Source organism: Lissotriton helveticus, chromosome 12, assembly GCF_964261635.1.
Source record: "Lissotriton helveticus chromosome 12, aLisHel1.1, whole genome shotgun sequence".
Taxonomy (NCBI): Eukaryota; Metazoa; Chordata; class Amphibia; order Caudata; family Salamandridae; genus Lissotriton; species Lissotriton helveticus.
Genome location: NC_136073.1, coordinates 139,682,623 through 139,695,579, shown reverse-complemented (window position 1 = coordinate 139,695,579; position 12,957 = coordinate 139,682,623). Strand labels below are relative to the sequence as shown.

Here is a 12,957-nt window from a genome sequence, read left to right as displayed (position 1 = left end):
GGGTGTCCAGAGGTGACGAGAGGTGAAGGAAAGAGCACATGCGTTATGTAGGCATCATTAAATTGTCTGCTATGTATTAGTGGTCTTTAACATCGTTACACTCTCGTTCAGTTTAACGTATGTATAGCACACTCGTCCACCCGTGTAAATATTGCAAAATGAATACAGATATGTACACCTAATGATATACGTTTGTCGTGACCCTCTTTGTAATTTTTCCATACCTTGTTCAGGTTTTTCTTTCTCCATTTTCTTGTCGGTAGTAGCTGGATAAAAATTTTGAGACAGAAAAGTATGGAGTGCCACACAGTGATACCGACACAGAAGGTACAATGGTTCTAAGTGAGTGGAAACAGGCGCTGTGGCTTAGTTGGTTAAAGCGTCGGTCTAGTAAACAGGAGATCCAGAGTTCGAATCTCAGCAGTGCCTTGTTTTTACACAACCTCATACAAGACTTTTTGTTTGATTAAAGACTCATTGTCTGCAAACACAATTTCTCCTATTATAATTATCCTCATGTACACAATGCTCCTCCTTAAAACCTAAAGATGTTTCGGGTTTTTACCTGCCATTGTAATGTACCACCAGCCACCAGTATCTTTAATTTTCAAAGCCAATCAGTTTGGTTTTGTGACGTGAAAAGATGTTTTTAAGCTTCGCTCGCTTCAAAGTACAACCTAGGCAGCAGTAATGCAAGCTTCAAACAACAGGTGCAGCACAGGCAGCACCTGAGTACCATTGCATTACTGACACTGTTACTGAAGAGGCAGAAGAGGTTCAAGCTTCAGTACCTCAAGAACAAGCAACGCAAGGGCAGCAGAGTCTGATGGATTGTGAGAGCTTGGAAAATGACACTGTGTGCTGCGTGGAGCTAAAAATGCTGTATCCATAGTACTGCGCCAAGTTTTGGAGGCCACATCAGTGATATTGTGTTCTCTTAGGGAGACTTCACGTGAGGTTCTGGAGGCCTATTCTGAAATATTGTGTCTGTCCCGGGAGACTCCTACGGAGTATTGTCATGTGCATCACACCACATACGAAACATCATGTCCAGTTCTTCATGGCTTACCAAGAGGTTTGATACTACTCTTCCAATGTTTGAATAACATAACGCTTGAGGTGTAAAAAGAAGGGAGCGGTCCTTGCAGAGTAGGACTGGAGGGCAGTCTGTGTTGGTTTGTGAACATCCCAGTCAAAGAGGCGAAATGTGCAGCATCTGCCTCAAAACACATACACAACATATAAGACTCTGATGACTGACAGTGTCACCTGATTTGCACTATAAAAGTCACATACGTCATGGGCCTGAGTAGCCCAAGTAGCTCGCCGTGATCGTATAGTGGTAAGTACTCTGCGTTGTGGCCGCAGCAACCTCGGTTCGAATACGAGTCACGGCATTGCGGGTGGCAATGTCATGGCAGTTGGGTGATATTTTTTATTTGCAATATACAGAGTATTATTATTTTTTAAATAACACCTGTCCCAAACACTTTGTTTTCTTTGATTTGTGAAATTGCCAGCTTTAATCATGAGAAGTCATTTCATTATGATGCCAGAGCTGTGGGGCAGCAGGGACAGAGTGTTTTAATACATGCAATGCTTACTTTTAATGTACTCTTGCATGTTGTAGCCCGTGTAATTGTGCAGAAATCGTTTTTGAGGAATGCAAAAACATTTCCTTGTGTAATAATACCTTTTCTGTATGAATGATTTGGCCGGTTAGCTCAGTTGGTTAGAGCGTGGTGCTAATAACTCCAAGGTCGCGCGTTCGATCCCCGTACCGGCCAGTATTTTTCACAATTAAAAGAGAAAAGTCATGCATTACAGTACAAGACATTTAAAAACAACGTATAGGTTGTTTGTTTATTCTGGTCATTAACTGGGCTCTGATGGCTGATGTTTGTGCAAGGGTGAGTGTTGCTAGTACAATGTAAAGGGCACTGTGGTCTAACAGCCCCCAGCCTCCCTCTCCTATGGCTGGACGACCAGCCCGCTCCTTGGGTCTCTCAAAGTGCACTTTTTGAAGCCCTGTTTGAAGCTGGGACGCATCAACTAAAGGTGACACTTTCTCTCCAAAAGTGACGATTTCTCGGCTTCTCGTTGGGGTGTCCAGAGGTGACGAGAGGTGAAGGAAAGAGCACATGCGTTATGTAGGCATCATTAAGTTGTCTGCTATGTATTAGTGATCTTTAACATCGTTACACTCTCGTTCAGTTTAACGTATGTATAGCACACTCGTCCACCCGTGTAAATATTGCAAAATGAATACAGATATGTACACCTAATGATATACGTTTGTCGTGACCCTCTTTGTAATTTTTCCATACCTTGTTCAGGTTTTTCTTTCTCCATTTTCTTGTCGGTAGTAGCTGGATAAAAATGTTGAGACAGAAAAGTATGGAGTGCCTCACAGTGATACCGACACAGAAGGTACAATGGTTCTAAGTGAGTGGAAACAGGCACTGTGGCTTAGTTGGTTAAAGCGTCGGTCTAGTAAACAGGAGATCCTGAGTTCGAATCTCAGCAGTGCCTTGTTTTTACACAACCTCATACAAGACTTTTTGTTTGATTAAAGACTCATTGTCTGCAAACACAATTTCTCCTATTATAATTATCCTCATGTACACAATGCTCCTCCTTAAAACCTAAAGATGTTTCGGGTTTTTACCTGCCATTGTAATGTACCACCAGCCACCAGTATCTTTAATTTTCAAAGCCAATCAGTTTGGTTTTGTGACGTGAAAAGATGTTTTTAAGCTTCTCTCGCTTCAAAGTACAACCTAGGCAGCAGTAATGCAAGCTTCAAACAACAGGTGCAGCACAGGCAGCACCTGAGTACGATTGCATTACTGACACAGTTACTGAAGAGGCAGAAGAGGTTCAAGCTTCAGTGCCTCAAGAACAGGCAACGCAAGGGCAGCAGAGTCTGATGGATTGTGAGAGCTTGGAAAATGACACTGTGTGCTGCGTGGAGCTAAAAATGCTGTATCCATAGTACTGTGCCAAGTTTTGGAGGCCACATCAGTGATATTGTGTTCTCTTAGGGAGACTTCACGTGAGGTTCTGGAGGACTATTCTGAAATATTGTGTCTGTCCTGGGAGACTCCTACGGAGTATTGTCATGTGCATCACACCACACACGAAACGTCATGTCCAGTTCTTCATGGCTTACCAAGAGGTTTGATACTACTCTTCCAATGTTTGAATAACATAACGCTTGAGGTGTAAAAAGGAGGGAGCGGTCCTAGCAGAGTAGGACTGGAGGGCAGTCTGTGTTGGTTTGTGAACATCCCAGTCAAAGAGGTGAAATGTGCAGCATCTGCCTAAAAACACATACACTACATATAAGACTCTCATGACTGACAGTGTCACCTGATTTGCACTATAAAAGTCACATACATCATGGGCCTGAGTAGCCCAAGTAGCTCGCCGTGATCGTATAGTGGTTAGTACTCTGCGTTGTGGCCGCAGCAACCTCGGTTCGAATCCGAGTCACGGCATTGGGGGTGGCAATGTCATGGCAGTTGGGTGATATTTTTTATTTGCAATATACAGAGTATTATTATTTTTTAAATAACACCTGTCCCAAACACTTTGTTTTCTTTGATTTGTGAAATTGCCAGCTTTAATCATGAGAAGTCATTTCATTATGATGCCACAGCTGTGGGGCAGAAGGGACAGAGTGTTTTAATACATGCAATGCTTACTTTTAATGTACTCTTGCATGTTGTAGCCCGTGTAATTGTGCAGAAATCGTTTTTGAGGAATGCAAAAACATTTCCTTATGAAATAATACCTTTCTGTATGAATGACTTGGCCGGTTAGCTGAGTTGGTTAGCGCGTGGTGCTAATAACGCCAAGGTCGCGGGTTCGATTCCCGTACCGGCCAGTATTTTTCACAATTAAAAGAGAGAAGTCATGCATTACAGTTCAAGACGTTTAAAAACAACGTATAGGTTGTTTGTTTATTCTGGTCATTAACTGGGCTCTGATGGCTGATGTTTGTGCAAGGGTGAGTGTTGCTAGTACAATGTAAAGGGCACTGTGGTCTAACAGCCCCCATCCTCCCTCTCCTATGGCTGGACGACCAGCCCGCTCCTTGGGTCTCTCAAAGTGCACTTTTTGAAGCCCTGTTTGAAGCTGGGACGCATCAACTAAAGGTGACACTTTCTCTCCAAAAGTGACGATTTCTCGGCTTCTCGTTGGGGTGTCCAGAGGTGACGAGAGGTGAAGGAAAGAGCACATGCGTTATGTAGGCATCATTAAATTGTCTGCTATGTATTAGTGGTCTTTAACATCGTTACACTCTCGTTCAGTTTAACGTATGTATAGCACACTCGTCCACCCGTGTAAATATTGCAAAATGAATACAGATATGTACACCTAATGATATACGTTTGTCGTGACCCTCTTTGTAATTTTTCCATACCTTGTTCAGGTTTTTCTTTCTCCATTTTCTTGTCGGTAGTAGCTGGATAAAAATTTTGAGACAGAAAAGTATGGAGTGCCACACAGTGATACCGACACAGAAGGTACAATGGTTCTAAGTGAGTGGAAACAGGCGCTGTGGCTTAGTTGGTTAAAGCGTCGGTCTAGTAAACAGGAGATCCAGAGTTCGAATCTCAGCAGTGCCTTGTTTTTACACAACCTCATACAAGACTTTTTGTTTGATTAAAGACTCATTGTCTGCAAACACAATTTCTCCTATTATAATTATCCTCATGTACACAATGCTCCTCCTTAAAACCTAAAGATGTTTCGGGTTTTTACCTGCCATTGTAATGTACCACCAGCCACCAGTATCTTTAATTTTCAAAGCCAATCAGTTTGGTTTTGTGACGTGAAAAGATGTTTTTAAGCTTCGCTCGCTTCAAAGTACAACCTAGGCAGCAGTAATGCAAGCTTCAAACAACAGGTGCAGCACAGGCAGCACCTGAGTACCATTGCATTACTGACACTGTTACTGAAGAGGCAGAAGAGGTTCAAGCTTCAGTACCTCAAGAACAAGCAACGCAAGGGCAGCAGAGTCTGATGGATTGTGAGAGCTTGGAAAATGACACTGTGTGCTGCGTGGAGCTAAAAATGCTGTATCCATAGTACTGCGCCAAGTTTTGGAGGCCACATCAGTGATATTGTGTTCTCTTAGGGAGACTTCACGTGAGGTTCTGGAGGCCTATTCTGAAATATTGTGTCTGTCCCGGGAGACTCCTACGGAGTATTGTCATGTGCATCACACCACATACGAAACATCATGTCCAGTTCTTCATGGCTTACCAAGAGGTTTGATACTACTCTTCCAATGTTTGAATAACATAACGCTTGAGGTGTAAAAAGAAGGGAGCGGTCCTTGCAGAGTAGGACTGGAGGGCAGTCTGTGTTGGTTTGTGAACATCCCAGTCAAAGAGGCGAAATGTGCAGCATCTGCCTCAAAACACATACACAACATATAAGACTCTGATGACTGACAGTGTCACCTGATTTGCACTATAAAAGTCACATACGTCATGGGCCTGAGTAGCCCAAGTAGCTCGCCGTGATCGTATAGTGGTTAGTACTCTGCGTTGTGGCCGCAGCAACCTCGGTTCGAATACGAGTCACGGCATTGCGGGTGGCAATGTCATGGCAGTTGGGTGATATTTTTTATTTGCAATATACAGAGTATTATTATTTTTTAAATAACACCTGTCCCAAACACTTTGTTTTCTTTGATTTGTGAAATTGCCAGCTTTAATCATGAGAAGTCATTTCATTATGATGCCAGAGCTGTGGGGCAGCAGGGACAGAGTGTTTTAATACATGCAATGCTTACTTTTAATGTACTCTTGCATGTTGTAGCCCGTGTAATTGTGCAGAAATCGTTTTTGAGGAATGCAAAAACATTTCCTTGTGTAATAATACCTTTTCTGTATGAATGATTTGGCCGGTTAGCTCAGTTGGTTAGAGCGTGGTACTAATAACTCCAAGGTCGCGCGTTCGATCCCCGTACCGGCCAGTATTTTTCACAATTAAAAGAGAAAAGTCATGCATTACAGTACAAGACATTTAAAAACAACGTATAGGTTGTTTGTTTATTCTGGTCATTAACTGGGCTCTGATGGCTGATGTTTGTGCAAGGGTGAGTGTTGCTAGTACAATGTAAAGGGCACTGTGGTCTAACAGCCCCCAGCCTCCCTCTCCTATGGCTGGACGACCAGCCCGCTCCTTGGGTCTCTCAAAGTGCACTTTTTGAAGCCCTGTTTGAAGCTGGGACGCATCAACTAAAGGTGACACTTTCTCTCCAAAAGTGACGATTTCTCGGCTTCTCGTTGGGGTGTCCAGAGGTGACGAGAGGTGAAGGAAAGAGCACATGCGTTATGTAGGCATCATTAAGTTGTCTGCTATGTATTAGTGATCTTTAACATCGTTACACTCTCGTTCAGTTTAACGTATGTATAGCACACTCGTCCACCCGTGTAAATATTGCAAAATGAATACAGATATGTACACCTAATGATATACGTTTGTCGTGACCCTCTTTGTAATTTTTCCATACCTTGTTCAGGTTTTTCTTTCTCCATTTTCTTGTCGGTAGTAGCTGGATAAAAATGTTGAGACAGAAAAGTATGGAGTGCCTCACAGTGATACCGACACAGAAGGTACAATGGTTCTAAGTGAGTGGAAACAGGCACTGTGGCTTAGTTGGTTAAAGCGTCGGTCTAGTAAACAGGAGATCCTGAGTTCGAATCTCAGCAGTGCCTTGTTTTTACACAACCTCATACAAGACTTTTTGTTTGATTAAAGACTCATTGTCTGCAAACACAATTTCTCCTATTATAATTATCCTCATGTACACAATGCTCCTCCTTAAAACCTAAAGATGTTTCGGGTTTTTACCTGCCATTGTAATGTACCACCAGCCACCAGTATCTTTAATTTTCAAAGCCAATCAGTTTGGTTTTGTGACGTGAAAAGATGTTTTTAAGCTTCTCTCGCTTCAAAGTACAACCTAGGCAGCAGTAATGCAAGCTTCAAACAACAGGTGCAGCACAGGCAGCACCTGAGTACGATTGCATTACTGACACAGTTACTGAAGAGGCAGAAGAGGTTCAAGCTTCAGTGCCTCAAGAACAGGCAACGCAAGGGCAGCAGAGTCTGATGGATTGTGAGAGCTTGGAAAATGACACTGTGTGCTGCGTGGAGCTAAAAATGCTGTATCCATAGTACTGCGCCAAGTTTTGGAGGCCACATCAGTGATATTGTGTTCTCTTAGGGAGACTTCACGTGAGGTTCTGGAGGCCTATTCTGAAATATTGTGTCTGTCCTGGGAGACTCCTACGGAGTATTGTCATGTGCATCACACCACATACGAAACATCATGTCCAGTTCTTCATGGCTTACCGAGAGGTTTGATACTACTCTTCCAATGTTTGAATAACATAACGCTTGAGGTGTAAAAAGAAGGGAGCAGTCCTTGCAGAGTAGGACTGGAGGGCAGTCTGTGTTGGTTTGTGAACATCCCAGTCAAAGAGGCGAAATGTGCAGCATCTGCCTCAAAACACATACACAACATATAAGACTCTGATGACTGACAGTGTCACCTGATTTGCACTATAAAAGTCACATACGTCATGGGCCTGAGTAGCCCAAGTAGCTCGCCGTGATCGTATAGTGGTTAGTACTCTGCGTTGTGGCCGCAGCCACCTCGGTTCGAATCCAAGTCATGGCATTGCGTGTGGCAATGTCATGGCAGTTGGGAGATATTTTTTATTTGCAATATACAGAGTATTATTATTTTTTAAATAACACCTGTCCCAAACACTTTGTTTTCTTTGATTTGTGAAATTGCCAGCTTTAATCATGAGAAGTCATTTCATTATGATGCCACAGCTGTGGGGCAGAAGGGACAGAGTGTTTTGATACATGCAATGCTTACTTTTAATGTACTCTTGCATGTTGTAGCCCGTGTAATTGTGCAGAAATCGTTTTTGAGGAATGCAAAAACATTTCCTTGTGTAATAATACCTTTTCTGTGAGAATGACTTGGCTGGTTAGCTCAGTTGGTTAGAGCGTGGTGCTAATAACGCCAAGGTCGCGGGTGTGATCCCCGTACCGGCCAGTATTTTTCACAATTAAAAAAGAAAAGTCATGCATTACAGTACAAGACGTTTAAAAACAACGTATAGGTTGTTTGTTTATTCTGGTCATTAACTGGGCTCTGATGGCTGATGTTTGTGCAAGGGTGAGTGTTGCTAGTACCATGTAAAGGGCACTGTGGTCTAACAGCCCCCAGCCTCCCTCTCCTATGGCTGGACGACCAGCCCGCTCCTTGGGTCTCTCAAAGTGCACTTTTTGAAGCCCTGTTTGAAGCTGGGACGCATCAACTAAAGGTGACACTTTCTCTCCAAAAGTGACGATTTCTCGGCTTCTCGTTGGGGTGTCCAGAGGTGACGAGAGGTGAAGGAAAGAGCACATGGGTTATGTAGGCATCATTAAATTGTCTGCTATGTATTAGTGATCTTTAACATCGTTACACTCTCGTTTAGTTTAACGTATGTATAGCACACTCGTCCACCCGTGTAAATATTGCAAAATGAATACAGATATGTACGCCTAATGATATACGTTTGTCGTGACCCTCTTTGTAATTTTTCCATACCATGTTCAGGTTTTTCTTTCTCCATTTTCTTGTCGGTAGTAGCTGGATAAAAATTTAGAGACTGAAAAGTATGGAGTGCCTCACAGTGATACCGACACAGAAGGTACAATGGTTCTAAGTGAGTGGAAACAGGCGCTGTGGCTTAGTTGGTTAAAGCGTCGGTCTAGTAAACAGGAGATCCTGAGTTCGAATCTCAGCAGTGCCTTGTTTTTACACAACCTCATACAAGACTTTTTGTTTGATTAAAGACTCATTGTCTGCAAACACAATTTCTCCTATTATAATTATCCTCATGTACACAATGCTCCTCCTTAAAACCTAAAGATGTTTCGGGTTTTTACCTGCCATTGTATTGTACCACCAGCCACCAGTATCTTTAATTTTCAAAGCCAATCAGTTTGGTTTTGTGACGTGAAAAGATGTTTTTAAGCTTCGCTCGCTTCAAAGTACAACCTAGGCAGCAGTAATGCAAGCTTCAAACAACAGGTGCAGCACAGGCAGCACCTGAGTACCATTGCATTACTGACACAGTTACTGAAGAGGCAGAAGAGGTTCAAGCTTCAGTGCCTCAAGAACAGGCAACGCAAGGGCAGCAGAGTCTGATGGATTGTGAGAGCTTGGAAAATGACACTGTGTGCTGCGTGGAGCTAAAAATGCTGTATCCATAGTACTGCGCCAAGTTTTGGAGGCCACATCAGTGATATTGTGTTCTCTTAGGGAGACTTCACGTGAGGTTCTGGAGGCCTATTCTGAAATATTGTGTCTGTCCTGGGAGACTCCTACGGAGTATTGTCATGTGCATCACACCACATACGAAACATCATGTCCAGTTCTTCATGGCTTACCAAGAGGTTTGATACTACTCTTCCAATGTTTGAATAACATAACGCTTGAGGTGTAAAAAGAAGGGAGCGGTCCTAGCAGAGTAGGACTGGAGGGCAGTCTGTGTTGGTTTGTGAACATCCCAGTCAAAGAGGCGAAATGTGCAGCATCTGCCTCAAAACACATACACAACATATAAGACTCTGATGACTGACAGTGTCACCTGATTTGCACTATAAAAGTCACATACGTCATGGGCATGAGTAGCCCAAGTAGCTCGCCGTGATCGTATAGTGGTTACTACTCTGCGTTGTGGCCGCAGCAACCTCGGTTCGAATCCGAGTCACGGCATTACGGGTGGCAATGTCATGGCAGTTGGGTGATATTTTTTATTTGCAATATACAGAGTATTATTATTTTTTAAATAACACCTGTCCCAAACACTTTGTTTTCTTTGATTTGTGAAATTGCCAGCTTTAATCATGAGAAGTAATTTCATTATGATGCCAGAGCTGTGGGGCAGCAGGGACAGAGTGTTTTAATACATGCAATGCTTACTTTTAATGTACTCTTGCATGTTGTAGCCCGTGTAATTGTGCAGAAATCGTTTTTGAGGAATGCAAAAACATTTCCTTGTGTAATAATACCATTTCTGTATGAATGACTTGGCCGGTTAGCTCAGTTGGTTAGAGTGTGGTGCTAATAACTCCAAGGTCGCGCGTTCGATCCCCGTACTGGCCAGTATTTTTCACAATTAAAAGAGAGAAGTCATGCATTACAGTACAAGACATTTAAAAACAACGTATAGGTTGTTTGTTTATTCTGGTCATTAACTGGGCTCTGATGGCTGATGTTTGTGCAAGGGTGAGTGTTGCTAGTACCATGTAAAGGGCACTGTGGTCTAACAGCCCCCAGCCTCCCTCTCCTATGGCTGGACGACCAGGCCGCTCCTTAGGTCTCTCAAAGTGCACATTTTGAAGCCCTGTTTGAAGCTGGGATGCATCAACTAAAGGTGACACTTTCTCTCCAAAAGTGACGATTTCTCGGCTTCTCGTTGGGGTGTCCAGAGGTGACGAGAGGTGAAGGAAAGAGCACATGGGTTATGTAGGCATCATTAAATTGTCTGATTTGTATTAGTGATCTTTAACATCGTTACACTCTCGTTCATTTTAACGTATGTATAGCACACTCGTCCACCCGTGTAAATATTGCAAAATTAATCCAGATATGTACACCTAATGATATACGTTTGTCGTGACCCTCTTTGTAATTTTTCCATACCATGTTCAGGTTTTTCTTTCTCCATTTTCTTGTCGGTAGTAGCTGGATAAAAATTTAGAGACAGAAAAGTATGGAGTGCCTCACAGTGATACCGACACAGAAGGTACAATGGTTCTAAGTGAGTGGAAATAGGCGCTGTGGCTTAGTTGGTTAAAGCGCATGTCTAGTTTACAGGAGATCCTGAGTTCGAATCTCAGCAGTGCCTTGTTTTTACACAACCTCATACAAGACTTTTTGTTTGATTAAAGACTCATTGTCTGCAAACACAATTTCTCCTATTATAATTATCCTCATGTACACAATGCTCCTCCTTAAAACCTAAAGATGTTTCGGGTTTTTACCTGCCATTGTAATGTACCACCAGCCACCAGTATCTTTAATTTTCAAAGCCAATCAGTTTGGTTTTGTGACGTGAAAAGATGTTTTTAAGCTTCGCTTGCTTCAAAGTACAACCTAGGCAGCAGTAATGCAAGCTTCAAACAACAGGTGCAGCACAGGCAGCACCTGAGTACCATTGCATTACTGACACTGTTACTGAAGAGGCAGAAGAGGTTCAAGCTTCAGTGCCTCAAGAACAGGCAACGCAAGGGCAGCAGAGTCTGATGGATTGTGAGAGCTTGGAAAATGACACTGTGTGCTGCGTGGAGCTAAAAATGCTGTATCCAAAGTACTGTGCCAAGTTTTGGAGGCCACATCAGTGATATTGTGTTCTCTTAGGGAGACTTCACGTGAGGTTCTGGAGGCCTATTCTGAAATATTGTGTCTGTCCTGGGAGACTCCTACGGAGTATTGTCATGTGCATCACACCACATACGAAACGTCATGTCCAGTTCTTCATGGCTTACCAAGAGGTTTGATACTACTCTTCCAATGTTTGAATAACATAACGCTTGAGGTGTAAAAAGGAGGGAGCGGTCCTAGCAGAGTGGGACAGGAGGGCAGTCTGTGTTAGTTTGTGAACGTCCCAGTCAAAGAGGTGAAATGTGCAGCATCTGCCTCAAAACACATACACTACATATAAGACTCTCATGACTGACAGTGTCACCTGATTTGCACTATAAAAGTCACATACATCATGGGCCTGAGTAGCCCAAGTAGCTCGCCGTGATCATATAGTGGTTAGTACTCTGAGTTGTGGCCGCAGCAACCTCGGGTCGAATCCGCGGCATTGCGGGTGGCAATGTCATGGCAGTTGGGAGATATTTTTTATTTGCAATATACAGAGTATTATTATTTTTGAAATAACACCTGTCCCAAACACTTTGTTTTCTTTGATTTGTGAAATTGCCAGCTTTAATCATGAGAAGTCATTTCATTATGATGCCACAGCTGTGGGGCAGCAGGGACAGTGTGTTTTAATACATGCAATGCTTACTTTTAATGTACTCTTGCATGTTGTAGCCCGTGTAATTGAGTAGAAATCGTTTTTGAGGAATGCAAAAACATTTCCTTGTGTAATAATACCTTTTCTGTAAGAGTGCCTTGGCCGGTTAGCTCAGTTGGTTAGAGCGTGGTGCTAATAACGCCAAGGTCGTGGGTTCGATCCCCGTACCGGCCATTTTTTTTCACAATTAAAAGAGAGAGGTCATGCATTACAGTACAAGACGTTTAAAAACAACGTATAGGTTGTTTGTTTATTCTGGTCATTAACTGGGATCTGATGGCTGATGTTTGTGCAAGGGTGAGTGTTGCTAGTACCATGTAAAGGGCACTGTGGTCTAACAGCCCCCAGCCTCCCTCTCCTATGGCTGGACTTCCAGCCCGCTCCTTGGGTCTCTCAAAGTGCACTTTTTGAAGCCCTGTTTGAAGCTGGGACGCATCAACTAAAGGTGACACTTTCTCTCCAAAAGTGACGATTTCTCGGCTTCTCGTTGGGGTGTCCAGAGGTGACGAGAGGTGAAGGAAAGAGCCCATGGGTTATGTAGGCATCATTATATTGTCTGCTATGTATTAGTGATCTTCAACATCGTTACACTCTCATTTAGTTTAACGTATGTATAGCACACTCGTCCACCCGTGTAAATATTGCAAAATGAATACAGATATGTACACCTAATGATATACGTTTGTCGTGACCCTCTTTGTAATTTTTCCATACCATGTTCAGGTTTTTCTTTCTCCATTTTCTTGTCGGTAGTAGCTGGATAAAAATTTAGAGACAGAAAAGTATGGAGTGCCTCACAGTGATACCGACACGGAAGGTACAATGGTTCTATGTA

At 42.9% G+C, this 12,957-nt stretch overlaps 8 non-coding genes across 8 annotated transcripts; all 8 read left to right on the top strand.

Moving 5' to 3' along the window:
• Positions 1–355: 355 nt before the first annotated feature.
• TRNAT-AGU (transfer RNA threonine (anticodon AGU)) lies at positions 356–429 on the top strand. The gene has a single exon. It is a non-coding gene; the product is annotated as a tRNA-Thr (tRNA).
• Positions 430–2,458: 2,029 nt separating this feature from the next.
• TRNAT-AGU (transfer RNA threonine (anticodon AGU)) lies at positions 2,459–2,532 on the top strand. Its single transcript has one exon. It is a non-coding gene; the product is annotated as a tRNA-Thr (tRNA).
• Positions 2,533–3,428: 896 nt separating this feature from the next.
• TRNAH-GUG (transfer RNA histidin (anticodon GUG)) lies at positions 3,429–3,500 on the top strand. Its single transcript has one exon. It is a non-coding gene; the product is annotated as a tRNA-His (tRNA).
• Positions 3,501–4,560: 1,060 nt separating this feature from the next.
• Positions 4,561–4,634, top strand: TRNAT-AGU (transfer RNA threonine (anticodon AGU)). The gene has a single exon. It is a non-coding gene; the product is annotated as a tRNA-Thr (tRNA).
• A 2,029-nt stretch (positions 4,635–6,663) lies between these two features.
• On the top strand, positions 6,664–6,737 carry TRNAT-AGU (transfer RNA threonine (anticodon AGU)). Its single transcript has one exon. It is a non-coding gene; the product is annotated as a tRNA-Thr (tRNA).
• Positions 6,738–8,766: 2,029 nt separating this feature from the next.
• Positions 8,767–8,840, top strand: TRNAT-AGU (transfer RNA threonine (anticodon AGU)). The gene has a single exon. It is a non-coding gene; the product is annotated as a tRNA-Thr (tRNA).
• A 2,029-nt stretch (positions 8,841–10,869) lies between these two features.
• Positions 10,870–10,943, top strand: TRNAT-AGU (transfer RNA threonine (anticodon AGU)). The gene has a single exon. It is a non-coding gene; the product is annotated as a tRNA-Thr (tRNA).
• A 1,279-nt stretch (positions 10,944–12,222) lies between these two features.
• Positions 12,223–12,296, top strand: TRNAI-AAU (transfer RNA isoleucine (anticodon AAU)). Its single transcript has one exon. It is a non-coding gene; the product is annotated as a tRNA-Ile (tRNA).
• Positions 12,297–12,957: the final 661 nt, after the last annotated feature.